The following is a 15,166-nucleotide window of genomic DNA, read 5'->3' as shown; positions in this document are numbered from 1 at the left end:
ACTAATGATAACTGACTTGGTGGGGAAGATTTCGGTGTATTTGGAGTAAAGAATGTCATTGAATCTCTCAGTCTTTTCGTGGATGCTTGAATCTCCGTCAGCTTCTGGGAAATCATAAATGCCTATTCACAAACCATAAGCTCGAATGGCAGAGTCCCTCAGCGGGCGGGTAACCACGCGGCTTAGTTTAGGCTTGGGCAGTGAACTGTGTGCTTTCCACAGAATAGCAAAATGGTCGGACTTGGCCACTGGTCCGAGAGAAACAGGATTACAGTAGTGGGACTCACAGTTCGCAAGAATGAGATCCAGAATGCTGCCTGAGACGTGAGTAGGCATGTGAACCACTTGTTTAAGGGATAGACTGGATGAAAGCCAGCCTTTTTTCGTCTGGTTGAAGTCACCTGCTATGATAAAAGCAGGATTACTATAGTGAATCCGAAGCACATTAACAGTCTTTTGCAAGTAAGAGACAAGGTCTCGGCGATTCTTTGCACTTTCTTGGTAATATACTGATGCCACAATTATGTACGAGTATAAGCGGGGCAAGTAAGTCGGTCTGCACATAGCCCAGATTACTTCATGGTCCGGATTAGCAAGATCAGAAAGGAGTTTACAGGGTATATCTTCTCTTACAAACAGACCAACACCGCCCCCAAGTTTCGATAGACCACGATTAGAGCGAGTGTTCAAGAACACAGAGTATTACCAAATTATACAACTGAAGTATTTCAAATAGCTGCAGTGAAATATATAACCCCTCTGACATATGATTTGTCAGATAAAACCGATGAACTCATTATTAGTAATTTTTACGAAAAAGAACTCTCGAAAGATATTCGATAAAAAACTTCTATTCTATTAAGGGATCCTATAAAGTTGAATAAATTATTAACAAGTATAGTGAAAAGTAGAGAAATACAAAGAAATCTAGTTCAAGAACGTTCTTTAGAGCAAGCTGGATTTCGTGACAATGCTGATAAGTTGGGTGTTCTAATCATTGAAAAAGATTAAAATGCAAATATGATTGCTGATAAATTACATGAAAATAAAATAAACTTAAGAAGACGATTGCAACGATTGGATCAAATTTTAAGCAACTCATTATGTTTACAGGCAAGCAATCAAGCTCATTCAAATCAAACTATTTTATCCCAAATGAATCAAATTTCATTGCTAATCTCGATTAGGGGATAGATAATGAACTTTTGAGAGAAATCAATTAGGACTAAGATTCTAGGAAAACCCATTTTGAAATGCCTAGCTTTTATTTAGACAATTATCAATATCTAAAAGAGACAATAGCCGAATCAAGAACACTTAATCAAAGATATAGAGGAAGGATGAAAGGTGTGAGATCTAGTTAACTATAAAAAAGTCTCAGTTCGTAAGAATCTACAGAAGAAAGTTAGAAGCTATTAAAGATAACTTGGATGGTATACAACCTCAGCAAGAAACTGGGATTTACATAAATACAAATGATATGATTGAAAAATTATATAGTTTGCTAGGTACAAGAGCTACTGGAAATACATCTGGTGGAGTGAGAAAGGAAGTGATTGACCTACTCGGTTCATTATCCAAAAATAAAATTATTAAGGAAAATGACTAAAATACTATCTAGCACAATTATGTCAGAATTCAAATTTTATGAAGAAAATACGTTTAGAATAAATTGTTTTGATTATTATTAGCTGTAAAAAAAGTTATATCGAGCAGTCTTATACAAGGGAACCGATCACGTTAGATAGAAAATGGTATAATATTGGTGATCGATTTAAAATCATTACGTTTGAATATAGCGGAGAAAATGAGGGTGAATGGGTTAACTTTGCTATTCCCAACGGGTTGTATGATGAAGAGGGTTAAATTGTTTCTTAACTCGTTATTTTAATTTATTCCTAGATCAATGCCCAATAAGTATATCATCCAATCTAGCAACAATGAAATTTATTATTATTTTAAAAGATAATTATATATTTCGGTCTAATAGTGATTTATGTTCTATTTTAGAATTTGAAAATGAAGCTGAACTAAGTAGTCAATATAATGAAGTGGGCATTTCATTCTTATTAGTGGATAATTCAATTGTGAACGGGAATATAGCCTCTGATATGATCTGGAGTTTTACTAAAAAGAATGAAACGCTACTCTGTGAGATTCCTGTAGAAAAGCAATATCTTCCAACAAATCGAAACGAATATATCAACGCGTTAAAAATGACTATAAATGATCAAATAGTTAAAATAATTGATCTGAATGGAGAGAATATTGAACATGATTTAGATATGAAAAAGGTTTAACGAAATTATTTTATTGTAGTTTATCGATACTGAATTTATCTATAATAATTATTAAAAAACAATTTTTGTATACAAGACAGTATGGTAGTGGGATTGGTAGTTTCCATAAGAATATCGTTTCAATTATTCAAGACGTCCATAAGAAATGTAAAAGTTGAAGCTCGTTCCAAGTATAACACTATGATTAAACATCGTCTGGAATTATATAAAATAAAGAAATAGAATATGGAAAAGATTGAATAGATTATAATCAAATAGAGTTAAATGATATGAGATCTCTAAAAGATATAGTTTCAATTAATAAGAGATGTTTCAACAAACATCCTGATAAACAGAGGATAAGCTTATTGGATGAAATGATTTAGGGAAGGGACTTAATCTACATCCCCAACGATGTTCTACTTGACACCTACATTGACAATCGGAGATCCGCGTCCACTATTTGAAAATCTTTAAAAGTGTATTTAATAATTGTTTTCTGTATATTAATGGCAGTGAATCAAGTTGTTACTCCTTATCGGAGAATGTTTAAAAGGCCTGTTATTGATGATTCTACAAACAAATATGAATATACAGAAATTAAAGAAAAGAATGTGAATGGATCTCAACAATTAAATTATATGTTCATTTTAAAATATGTGGAATTTTGAATTTTTCCAAGTAATAGTTACCTTTATACAAAAGTGAAAACAACACGGTTGGAAGGAACAAATATGCGAAATAATGATGAAGCTACTTTAACAAATAGTGTATTTATTTGTTTCAGAAATACTGAATATATTATTAATGGATAATATGTTGAAAATATTGATTATGTAGATATAACGACAGAGAAAAATTTGTTATAATTCTCAGATGACCACTCTTGAAGCGCATGTACTAATGTTTTGGCATAAAGATAGAAACCAATCCTTTGATTCTTTTAAAGCATAAAATAAGTCTGATAAAATTTTTACACCTGTCACACCAGATAGTGGAACCATTACAACAAATCAAAATAACGTTTTTGATAGTGGTTTATTTAAAAGATTTAATAAAACAAAAGAAAGTCACGGGGTTAGTATGTATTTACCATTATTACGATTATTTAGATTTTGTAAGGATATTAATCGTTTTCTTAGAGGCGTTACACATCCTGTATGTAATGCATTTGTAATGCTGTATGTAATGTAATGTATTTATCAAGGATTTACCATTATTACATCCCCCTTTAACCAAAGCGACTCAATAAGAAGCTGGATAAACGAAGAAGGTGGAACAATTAAAAGCTGGATTTTGAAAGGGCAGCTCATTTGAATTAAGACGGGAAGCGTGTAATACCTATAAAAGTGATACTAAAACAGATAAGGATTTAAAATTGAGGGTAGTCAGTGAATGGTATAATACAACTAAAATAGTTGTTGCGTTACAAAAATCTGAAAAAGATAAAAGTTATACCCAAAATAATAAAGTATTTGACCATATGAACACTATTAGAATTGAAGTGAGAGTAAATAGGTATAAATATCTACAAGAACATTTTGATTGTGATTTCAGTAATGCTAATGAAGGTTATCTAACACTTATCAACGATTTTTGCAGTTAGGATATAAAGATAATTAGAATGTTGACAGTGGAATAGGTTTAAGTTATAGTGACTTTAAAACAGTATATTCTTTATTTTGTTTTGATGTTTCAAAGCATCAACTGAAGATTTATCGATGAACTTATCAACTGCTGATATACACACCAACATTTATTAGATGAAGTACCTGCTAATCCATATAACATTTACTGCGTTATATTTTCAAAAAGAAAAGCAATCATGGAAGTTATTGATAGCATATTATATGTTAATATATAAATTATTTTCTATTTAGAAATTCGTTTAATAATATTATTTACTAATAAATGGATACTTTTATGTGAAATGAAAATAAAAAATAGATATAATCGAACTATTAGGGAAAGAATATTTAGATATTAGAATAAAATATACGATTACAGGAATTAAATAAGCTACAACTAAATTTGGAAATAAAGTCGTTATTACTATTGACCTTAAAGGTAAAGTGGTTGGTCTATTTGTACCTAAACATTTTGATTGTAAAGCAGCTGCTCTTGAAAAGAAATTTCACAAATTAGACTAAGATATAATTTTAAAGGTTATTGAAAGCAAATATAAAGATATAATAAATTATTTACATATTAATATCTAACTGTCTACTAAATATTAAAATACTATATTCTATCGGTAGTTTAGGAATAAGCGAATATCATTAATCTCGTATTAACAAGTCCTGTTTCAATCTTAAGGCTAATGATGCGAAATGGTAGGAACATCGGAAAATGAAGTGAATTCAATTGAAAATAGGGCATATTGATAGGGTGATCTAGGTGGGGTCTAGAACCCTTGTTCAAATTGGAAAACAAGAGCTAAGAGATTATATGGCACTTGTGACGAGGCCAGAAGAGCCAAGAGCTCACATGGTATGAGCCCTAAAAAATTCTAAGAATCAATAGATTGATTTAAAAGATAAATCAGAGGCTTAATGCCGGTCAGGATTTAGAATAAGAGCTCTGAGTCACGATGTCCTTCCAAATATCAAAATTCATTAAGATTCGATCACCCAATCGAAAGTTATAAATACCTCCTTTTTGTAATTTTTCTCTCCCTCTTACCTCCCAGATGGTCGAGTCAGGGAAAAAGACTTTATCAAGTCAATTTGTGCAGCTCCCTGGTAAACCTATCAGTTTTCATATCCTAGCACGTCTAGAAGCACCAAACTTCTCAAAGCACTGAACCCCACCCCTTAACTCCCCCAAAGAGAGTGAATCCGGTACGGTTACGTCAATAACGTATCTACGAAATTTGCTTATTCTACCCACCATGCTTCATCCTGATTCCTCCACTCTAAGCGTTCTCCAAGATTTCCAATTTCCCCTCCAATTCCCCCAATATCAACAGATCTGGTCGGTATTTGACTTAAAAGCTCTAAGACATAAGCTCCTTCTAAATATAAAATATCATTAAAATCTGGTCACCTGTTCTTAAGTTAAAGATACCTCAATTTTTCCAAAATAATACCGACTAGCACCTCCAAAGAGAACGGATCCATTCCAATTATGTCAATCACGTATCTAGAGCTTGTGCTTGTTCTTCCCATCAAGTTTCATCCCAGTCTCTCCAATCTAAGCGTTTTCCAAGATTTCTGTTTCCCCCGCCAACTCCCTATGTCTCCGGATCAAATTCGAGTCAAAAATGGAGCATCTGAGAAATAAGATCCTTCTATATATCAAGTTTCATTAAGATCCGATCATCTGCTCGTAAAAAAATATATTCCAAAATTTTCACATTTTCTAAGAATTCAAGTTTCCCCCTCAAACTCCCCCTGCAATGTCAAAGAATCTGGTGGGAATTTAAAATAAAAGCTCTAAAGCACAAGATCCTTCTAAATATCAAATTTCATTAAAATCTGATAATTCGTTCGTAAGTTACAAACACCTCATTTTTTCAAATTTTCCAAATTACCCCCCCCCCCCAACTCTACCAAAGAGAGCGGATCCGGTCAGGTTATGTCAGTCAGGTATCTTGAACATGTTTTTATTCTTCCCACCCAGTTTCATCCTGACCTCGGCGCTTTACGTATTTTCTAAGATTTCCGGTCCCCCCGTCAATTACAACCCCCCTTACCAATGATGCTGGATCCAGTTGGGACTTAAAATAAGAGATCTGAGTAACGAGGTCCTTCTAAATATGAAGTTTCATGAAAATACAATCACTCCTTCGTAAGTTAAAAATACGTTATTTTTTCAAATTTTTCAGAATCAACCCTCCCCCCAATTCCCCCAAATACAGTGGATCTAGTCCGATTATGTCAATCACTTATCTAGGACTTCTGTTTATTTTCCCCACCAGATTTCATCCCCATCCCTCCAATCCAAGCGTTTTTGAAGATTTTAGGCTCCCTCCCCCAAAACTCACCCCAATGTCACTAAATCCAGTTGATATTTAAAATAAGAACTCTGAGACACAATGTCTTTCCAAACATCAAATTTCATTATGATCTGATCACCCGTTTTTACGTTAAAAATACCTTATTTTTCTAATTTTTTCGATTTAACCGTGCCCCCCCCCCCCAAATGATCGAATCGGAGAAAAAATTTCGAATTTAATTTGTAAATTTAGTCATGTAAGATTTTGTGTTTTTGTATTATTTTTATTTGTTTTAGTATTTTTTTATTTATTCATATTTTTTCTATTTAATATTTTTTAGTATATTTTTCTTTTAATATTTGGTTTTGTAAGAATTATTTTTGTTTTGTAAGAAGTATCTATTGTTTTGTAAGAAGTGATCTTTATTTTGTAAGAACAATCTTTGATTTCTTAGGATATATTTCTGTTTGTAAATATTATGTTTTGTTTTGTAAGACTTTTTTATTTTGAAAGAATTATTATTTTTTGGTTCGTATGAAGTATTTTGCATTTCTTAAGAACATATTGCGATTTCTTAGGATGTATTTTTGTTTTTGTAAGAATTAGTTTCTGTTTTGTAAGAACAATTGGTGATTTTTTAATGTGTCATGTTTTTTAAGAATTATTTTTTCTGTAAGAACTATTTTTTGTTTTATAACAAGTATTTTGTGTTTTGTAATACAAATAGGAGGTTTATCTTAGGACTTAAGCATTTAATATTTAAGTATTTTATTTAATTATTTATTTAAGTTTTTTTCTGTACGAAAAATTTAGAATTTTGAAAGAACACTGATTTCTTATGATTTATTTTGTTTTGTAAGAATTACTGTTTGATTTGTAAGAAGTATTTTATAATTTGTAATAAGAATTAGTGATTTTGCAGGATAGATTTTTGTTTTTTAAGAATTATTTTTTGTTATGTATGTGTATTTTGTAATGATAAGGTGATATTTTGGATGCATTTTTGTTTAGTAGAATTTTTTGTAAGAAGTATTTATTGTTTTGTAAGAAGTACTTTGTATTTTTTTAGAACAATCTTAGACATCATAGGATATATTTTTGCTTTAAAGAATAATTTATTGTTTTGTAAGAAATATGTTGAACTTTGTAAGAACAATTTAGGATTTTTAGGACTTATTTCTGTTTTGTAAGAATTATTTTTTGTTTGTACGAAGTATTTTTTTAATATAATAAGTATATGTGAAGTTTTAGGATGTATTTTTGTTTTGTGAGAACTATTTCGTTTTGTGACAAGCATTTTGTAAGAACAATTTGTGATTTTTAAGGATTTATTTTTGTTCTGTAAGGAATATTTTTATTTTTTAAGAAAAATTTGGGATTGTTTGGTTCTGGTAAAAATTATATAAGAATTAATTTTTGTTTTATAAAAGTTTTTTTTTATTTCTTATGAAGAATTTGCGATTTCTTAGGCTGTATTTTCTTAGTTAAGAATTTTTTTAGTCTTGTATGAAGTGTTTTTTTTTGTAAGATAAATTTGTTATATTTAAGGATATATTTTGTTTTATAACAATAGTTTTTTATTTTGTATTAAGTTTTTTTTGTAAGAACAATTTGAATTTTCTGGATTTACCTTCGAGGTTTTTTAACTTCGAAAGGTGTTTTTCAACTTCGAGATGTTTTTTTCTTTATTTATGACGTTTTTTCTTAGACATTTTTCATTTTGAGGTTTTTTCTCTGAATTTTTTTTTAACTTGGACATTTTTCTTCGAGACATTTTTGTCTCTATGACGTCTTTCTTCTTCGTGACGTTAACTTCGAGACAATGTTTATTCTTTGTGACGTTTTTGCTTTTTCTTTTAGCTTCAAGATGTTTTTTCTTTCTTCATAACTTTTTTTGTTTGTGGTTTTTCTTCGAGACAATTTTTCTTCTTGACATTTTTTAATGACGCCTTTTTAACTTCAAGATGTTGTTTTTTATCGTGACGTTCTGTATTCGAGATATTATTGTGATGTTTTTTTTTAATATTAGGAGGTTACAGGGCTAAGTCATATTTATTACGGTAGAGTGTCTCTATTTCTTGCTCAAAACCAGAAAAAACATTTGGAGGGGAACTAGACCCTTTTTTACTCGTTATGAATATTCTACCAATAATGATGTTAAGGCTCGGGTTAAAAAATTATCTATGGACTGAATTCAAAAGTTTAAGAATAACTGGTAGGTATTGCAAGTCAATCGTAAGATCTAACGATTCACTTGTCGCTGACATTCAAATCCTGTTTTCACTGGATTATAAACGGCCCCCGGAAGCAAAACAACTCACAAAAGGTAACGTCACCTTTATAGGTAAATATTGGAGTAATATCTGTTTTTGTTATAACCGAGGCTTTCCTGCTTGACTGGCGGACCCTGAACTCTAACAAATAACGTGAGATTACGCAATAAACACCTCCATCTAGAGAAAAACATTTGAATAAGTAGAAAATATTTCCCAATTACGTAACAAACATCTGTATTCAGAGGGAAAAATCTGCATAAGTAAAAAAATATTCCTTATTGCGTAATCAACACCTGCATCTTGAGGAAAACATTGTCATGAATAAACAAGCAACTCCTATTACGTAACAAACAACTGCATCTTGAAAAATACACGCTCTATTCCGTGACAAGCACTTGTGTTTTAAAGAGAATGAATAACACCTGCATCTCAAAATAGCTTAAAAAGTGTCGAGACTGGGATTTGAAAGGCTTAATGGCCGCTTAAAAGCATTATAGCAATATTACTGAGGTGAATATCTTTTTTCTCTCCTAACATTACCTTTTGACTTCATTCATACCCAAACACAAAGCAATACTTTTCATTTGGCATTATTATATCATTGCAGAACAGGATCTTTTTTAATATTCCTCCAAAAACAATTTTTTCAAGTTAGAGCATATATTTTTATTCGCTGCAAGCCTTACTTTTCAACTTTATGCATAACCCAACAAAAAGCAGTGCTTTTAAAAAGGCTTTATTGTATCACTTCAGAACAAGTTTTTTACTTAATATGCCAGTAAACCCTGCTTTCAAGTTGGAGTACACATCTTTTTTCACTCTCATCACTAAATTTCGACTTTATGCTTGACCCAATACCAAAATGCACCCAATTTCTTTATGTTTCAAAGTCAATAGCAAAATTAAATATTATACATTTCCTTGTTTTAGTTTTTTTTCATTTAGTTTTTTTTCATTTCTTTTTTTATTCTTAGATATATTTTCATTTTTGTTTAGTTTTACTTCTTAAATTAAATTTTTTTGTAGTTATATTTTCATTGCTTTTTATCTTTCCTTTATTTTTAAATGTTTTTCTTTTTCTTCATTTTTTTTTATTTTTTATATTTTCTTCGTCGTTTTTGTTTACCATCACCATACATACGTTAATAGTCGGCGATTTTTAGTATAATTAAATAAAAAACTTATTTTTTTAACTGAAAGTAAGGAGCGACATATTATAAAACGAACAAAAATTAATGTGTATTTGAAAGGTGCTGTTTCCTCCTCAACGCCCCGCTCTTTACGATAAAGTTTCATTCTTTCTCTCAACTGTACTTTTTAAAACAGTAAAAAAAACTTTTAGCGTAATGCACGAGGGAACAGCCCCTTTCATATACAGAGTAATTGATGTTCGTTTTAATTTATTATGTCGCTCCTTACTTTCATTTAAAAGGACTGGTTTTTATGGCACTTGGTATTAACCAAGTGACATATAGTAATCGTAAATTCTGGTGGTCTGTCGGTCTGTCTGTCGGTCCCGGTTTTGCTACTTTAGGCTTTTTCAGGTAAGCTAGGACGATGAAATTTGGCAGGAGTGTCAGTGACTGGGCCAGATTAGATTAGAAACAGTCGTTTTCCCGATTTGACCATCTGGGAGGAGGAGTGGGGGACCCGTTAATTCAGAAAAATTAGAAAAATTGAAGTATTTTTAACTTACAAAAGGATCATCAGATCTTAATGAAATTTGATGTTTAGAAGGATATCGTGTCTCAAATCTGTTATTTTAAATCCTGACCGGATCTGAAGAGACTGAGGGGGGGGGAGTTGAGATGGGGAGACCTAAAATCTTGGAAAACACTTAGAGTGGAGGGATCAGGATGAAATTTAGTGGGAAAAATAAGCAAAAGTCCTAGATACAGGATTGACATAACTGGAACGGATTCACTCTTTTTTGGGTAGTTGGGGGGGGGGGGTAAATTCTGAACAATTAGAAAAAATGAGGTATTTTTAACTTACGAACGGGTGATCGGATCTCAATGAAATTCGATATTTAGAAGGATATTATGTCTCAGAGCTCTTAATTTAAATTTTGACAGGATCTGGTGACATTGGGGGGGGGAGTTGGGAGGGGAAACCTAAAATCTTGGAAAACACTTAGAGTGGAGGGATCGGGATGAAACTTGATGGGACAAATAATCAAAAGTCCTAGATACATGATTGACATAACTGGAACGGATCTGCTCTCTTTTCGGTAGTGAGAGGGGGGGGGTAATTCTGAAAATCGGAAAAAATGAGGTATTTTTAACTTACGAACGGGTAATCGGATCTCAATGAAATCTAATAATTAGAACTATATCGTATCTCCAAGCTCTTATTTTAAATTCTGACCGGATCTGGTGACATTGGGGGGAGTTAGGGGTGGGGAACCTAAAATCACGGAAAACGCTTAGATTCGAGGGATCTAGATGGAACATGGTGGGGAAAATAATCAGAATTCTTAGATACGTGACTTATATAATTGGAATGGATCCACTCTATTTGGGGGGGGGGTTAATTCTGAAAAATTAGAAAATATGACGCATTTTTAACTTACGAAGAAGTGATGGGATCTTCATGAAACTTCGTATTTAGAAGGATCTCGTAACTCAGATCTCTTATTTTAAATCTCAACCAGATCCAGCGTCATTGGGGGGGGGGCAGTTAGGGGGACCGGAAATCTTAGAAAATACTTAAAGCGGAGAGATCAGGATGAAATTGGATGGGAAGAATAAAACCTGTCTAAGATACGTGACCGACATTACCGGACCGGATATCCTCTCTTTGGTGGAGTTGGGGGGGGGGGGTAATTTTGAAAATTGAGGGATTTGTAACTTACGAAAGGGTGACCAGATCTTAATGAAATTTGATATTTAGAAGGATCTTTAACTATTAGGAGGTTATAGGGCTCAGTCATATTTATTACAGTAGAGTGTTTAGTTACGGTGATTTATTACGGTAGAAAAACATTTGCATAAGTATAAAAACATTTCCCAATTACGTAACAAACATATGTATTCAGAGGGGAAAATCTGCATAAGTAAAAAAAATATTCCTTATTGCGCAACCAACACCTGCATCTTGAGGAAAACATTTGAATAAGTAAACAAACATTTCCTATTACATAACAAACGCCTGAATCTCGAGGAAAACATTGTCATGAGTAAACAAGCAACTCCTATTACGTAACAAACCTACGTAACAAACCTATTACGTAACTGCATCATGAAAAATACACGCTCTATTCCGTGACAAGCAATTGTGTTTTGAAGAGAATGAATTACACCTGCATCTCAAACTAGTTTAAAAAAGTGTCGAGACTGGGATTTGAAGGGCTTACTGGCCAATTAAAAGCATTATGGCAATATTACTGAGGTGGATATCTTTTTTCTCTCCTAACATTACCTTTTCACTCTATGCAGGCCCTAACACAAAACAATACCTATCAAAGGGCATTATTATATCATTGTAGAACAGGATCTTTGTTTAATGTTCCTCCAAAAACAATTTTTCAAATTAGAGCATATGTTTTTATTCACTCCAAGTCTTTTTTTTCAACTTTATGCATAGCCCAACACAAAGCAGTGCTTTTAAAAAGGCTTTATTGTATCTCTTCAGAACAAGTTTTTTCCTTAATATCTTAGTAAACCCCGTTTTTCAAGTTGGAGTACACATCTTTTTTCACTCTCATCACTACATTTTGACTTTATGCTTGACCCAATACCAAAATGCAGCCAATTTCTTCATGTTTCAAAGTCAATAGCAAAATTAAGTATTATTCATTTCCTTGTTTATTTTTTTATTTTTAGTTGTTTTTTTTTTCATTTAGTTTTTTTTCATTTCTTTTTTTTTATTCTTAGATATATTTATATTTTTGTTTAGTTTTACTTCTTAAATTTAATTTTTTTATTTATATTTTCATTGCTTTTTATCTTTCCTTTACTTTTAAATGTTTTTCTTTTTTCATTTTTTTTTATTTTTATATTTTCTTCGTCGTTTTTGTTTATCATCACCATACATAGGTTAATAGTCGGCAATTTTTAGTATAATTAAATAAAAAACGTATTTTATTAACTGAAAGTGAGGAGCGACATATTAACTTAAAGTTAATAAAGTTAATATTAACTTTGGTGGAGTTGGGTGGGGGGGGTTAATTTTGAAAATTGAGGTATTTGTAACTTACGAAAGGGTGACCAGATCTTGATGAAATTTTATATTTAGAAAGATCTTGTGCTTTAAAGCTCTAATTTTAAATTCCGACCAGATCATGTGACATTGGGGGGAGTTGGAGGGGAAAACCGGAATTCTTGGAAAATGTGAAAATTGGGGTATTTTTAACTTACGAATAGGTGATAGGATCTTAATGAAATTTGATAGTTAGAAGGACTTCGTGTCTCAAAGCTCTTTTTTAAAATTCAGACCAAATATTTTGACATTGGGGGAGTTCGGGGGGAAATCTTGGAAAACACTTGGAATGGAGGAATCGGGATGAAGCTTGGTGGATAGAATAAGCGAATGTCCTTGATACGTGATTGACGTAACCGTACTGAATTCTCTCTCTTTGGGGGAGTTGGGGGGGGTTCAATGATTTGGTGAGTTTGGTGCTTCTGGACGTGCTAGGACGATGAACATTGGTAGGCGTGTCAGCTAGCTGCACAAATTGACTCGATAAAGTTGTTTTTCCCAATTTGACCATCTAGGGGCTAAAGGGAGAGGAAAAATTAGAAAAATTTGGGTTTTATAACTTACGAGTGGGTGATCAGATCTTAATGAATTTTGATATTTAGAATAACATTATGAGTCAGAGTTCATATTTTAAATCCTGACCGGCATTAAGCCTCTGATTTTCTTTTTAAATCAATCTATTGGTTCTTAGAATTTTGTTAGAGCTCATACCATATGAGCTCTTAGCTCTTCTTGCCTCGTCACAAGTTCCATATGAGCTCTTAGCTCTTGTTTTATTTAATTTCTGAACGTTTTTGAATTAATACATGTTATGATAATGGCTCTCCGTAGAGGAATAATTAAAACAAAATTTGTATATTTACCTTTTTGGCTAAATGGCTTTCTCATAGTTTTGATCAAATAATGTTTAAAAAAGGAGTGGAGGAGGAGGCATAGATTCCCTCCAATTTTCGGTTACTTAAATAGGCAACTTGAACTTTTAATTTCATATGAGCGTTTTTATTAGAAGAGGATATACGCATCTTACGAATTGGCTTAAGTAACGAAATTCTATATTCGTATATTTTTATTACGTATATGAGGGAGTTCACCCCCTCGTCAGTACCCTGCTCTTTACAATACAGCTTAAATTGTGTCCCAATTCCTTAAGAATAACCCCTGAATCACAAAGACCGTAGAATAAATAGTTGAAATTACTTAAAATACTTTAGCATAAAGAGCGAGGTATTAGGACGATTTGAACCTTTCATACGCATAATAATTACTCTTCGTTTTAAGTTTTAATACTGCTCCTTACTTTCAGTTGAAAAAAACTTTTTTATTTTGTTTTTTTAATAATGCTAGAAAATCCAGCACCCCCTTTATGGACATTTTATTTCCCTCCCCCTGATCCAGTTATTTTGGGAAACAATATAGCGTGGGAGGTGGCCTAGGTACCCTCTAATTTTCTGGTCACCTAAAAAGAGCACTAGAACTTTTCATTTCCGATAAAATGAGCATTCTCGCAACATTGTAGTACCACTGGGTTGATACGATCACCCCTGGAAAAAAAATAAACAAACAAATAAATACGCATCCGTGGTCTGTCTTCTGGCAAAAAAAAACCACAAAATTCCGCACTTTTGTAGATAAGAGCTTTAAACTTCTGCAGTGGGGATTTCTTATATGCTGAATCTGATGGTATGATTTTTTTTTAAATATTCTATGGCCTTTAGGGGGAGTTTCTCCCTTTTTTCTAAAATGAGGCTAATTTTTCAGCCTCGTAACTTTTGATAGGTAAGGTTAGATGTGTTGACAATATAATCAGCATTAAAATGCAATTCTTTTGATTGAACTATTGGTATCAAAATTCCGATATTAGAGTTTTGGTTGCTATTAAGCCGGATCGCTCCTTACTACAGTTCTTTACCACGAACTGTTTGATACATTTGAAATCCCGCTTTATATTAACTCAACAAGGAAACGTATGATCTTGTAACCTCTTTCGTTCAACCCGGATGATTATTGATTCATAGCCATGTTTCGAGCTTACAACATGTTAACACGGCTGATATATATAAATGAGGTTCTCATGGGAATACGAAAATAAGATATTCATAGACCGAAATAAGATACGAAAATAAGATATTCATAGTACCGCTTGTATTCATAGGCAATCTCGTTTCTAGGGAAGCTCACTACCAGATCTGGTGTCTAAGTAAATCGGTTCCGCAAATTGTGTATTCCTGGTTCTTCTTGGCGTCATACTACTCCCGTTTTTAATTTCAATTTAATTTAGAACAAACACTGCCGTGACCTATTTAATTTTTCTGGAAGGGGGGAATTATTATATACATAATAATTCCTGTTCGTTTTAAGTTTTATTTTTGTTGATTACTTCCGTTTGATATCTTTTATTTGTGACTGTATTCAAATAATGCTAGGATACTCTTTTCTCTCTCTTGTTAAATTTGGCCTAAAAATTTCCCCCCAAA

This window comes from Artemia franciscana, chromosome 4, assembly GCF_032884065.1.
Source record: "Artemia franciscana chromosome 4, ASM3288406v1, whole genome shotgun sequence".
NCBI classification, from domain to species: domain Eukaryota; kingdom Metazoa; phylum Arthropoda; class Branchiopoda; order Anostraca; family Artemiidae; genus Artemia; species Artemia franciscana.
This window is presented reverse-complemented; position numbering follows the sequence as displayed.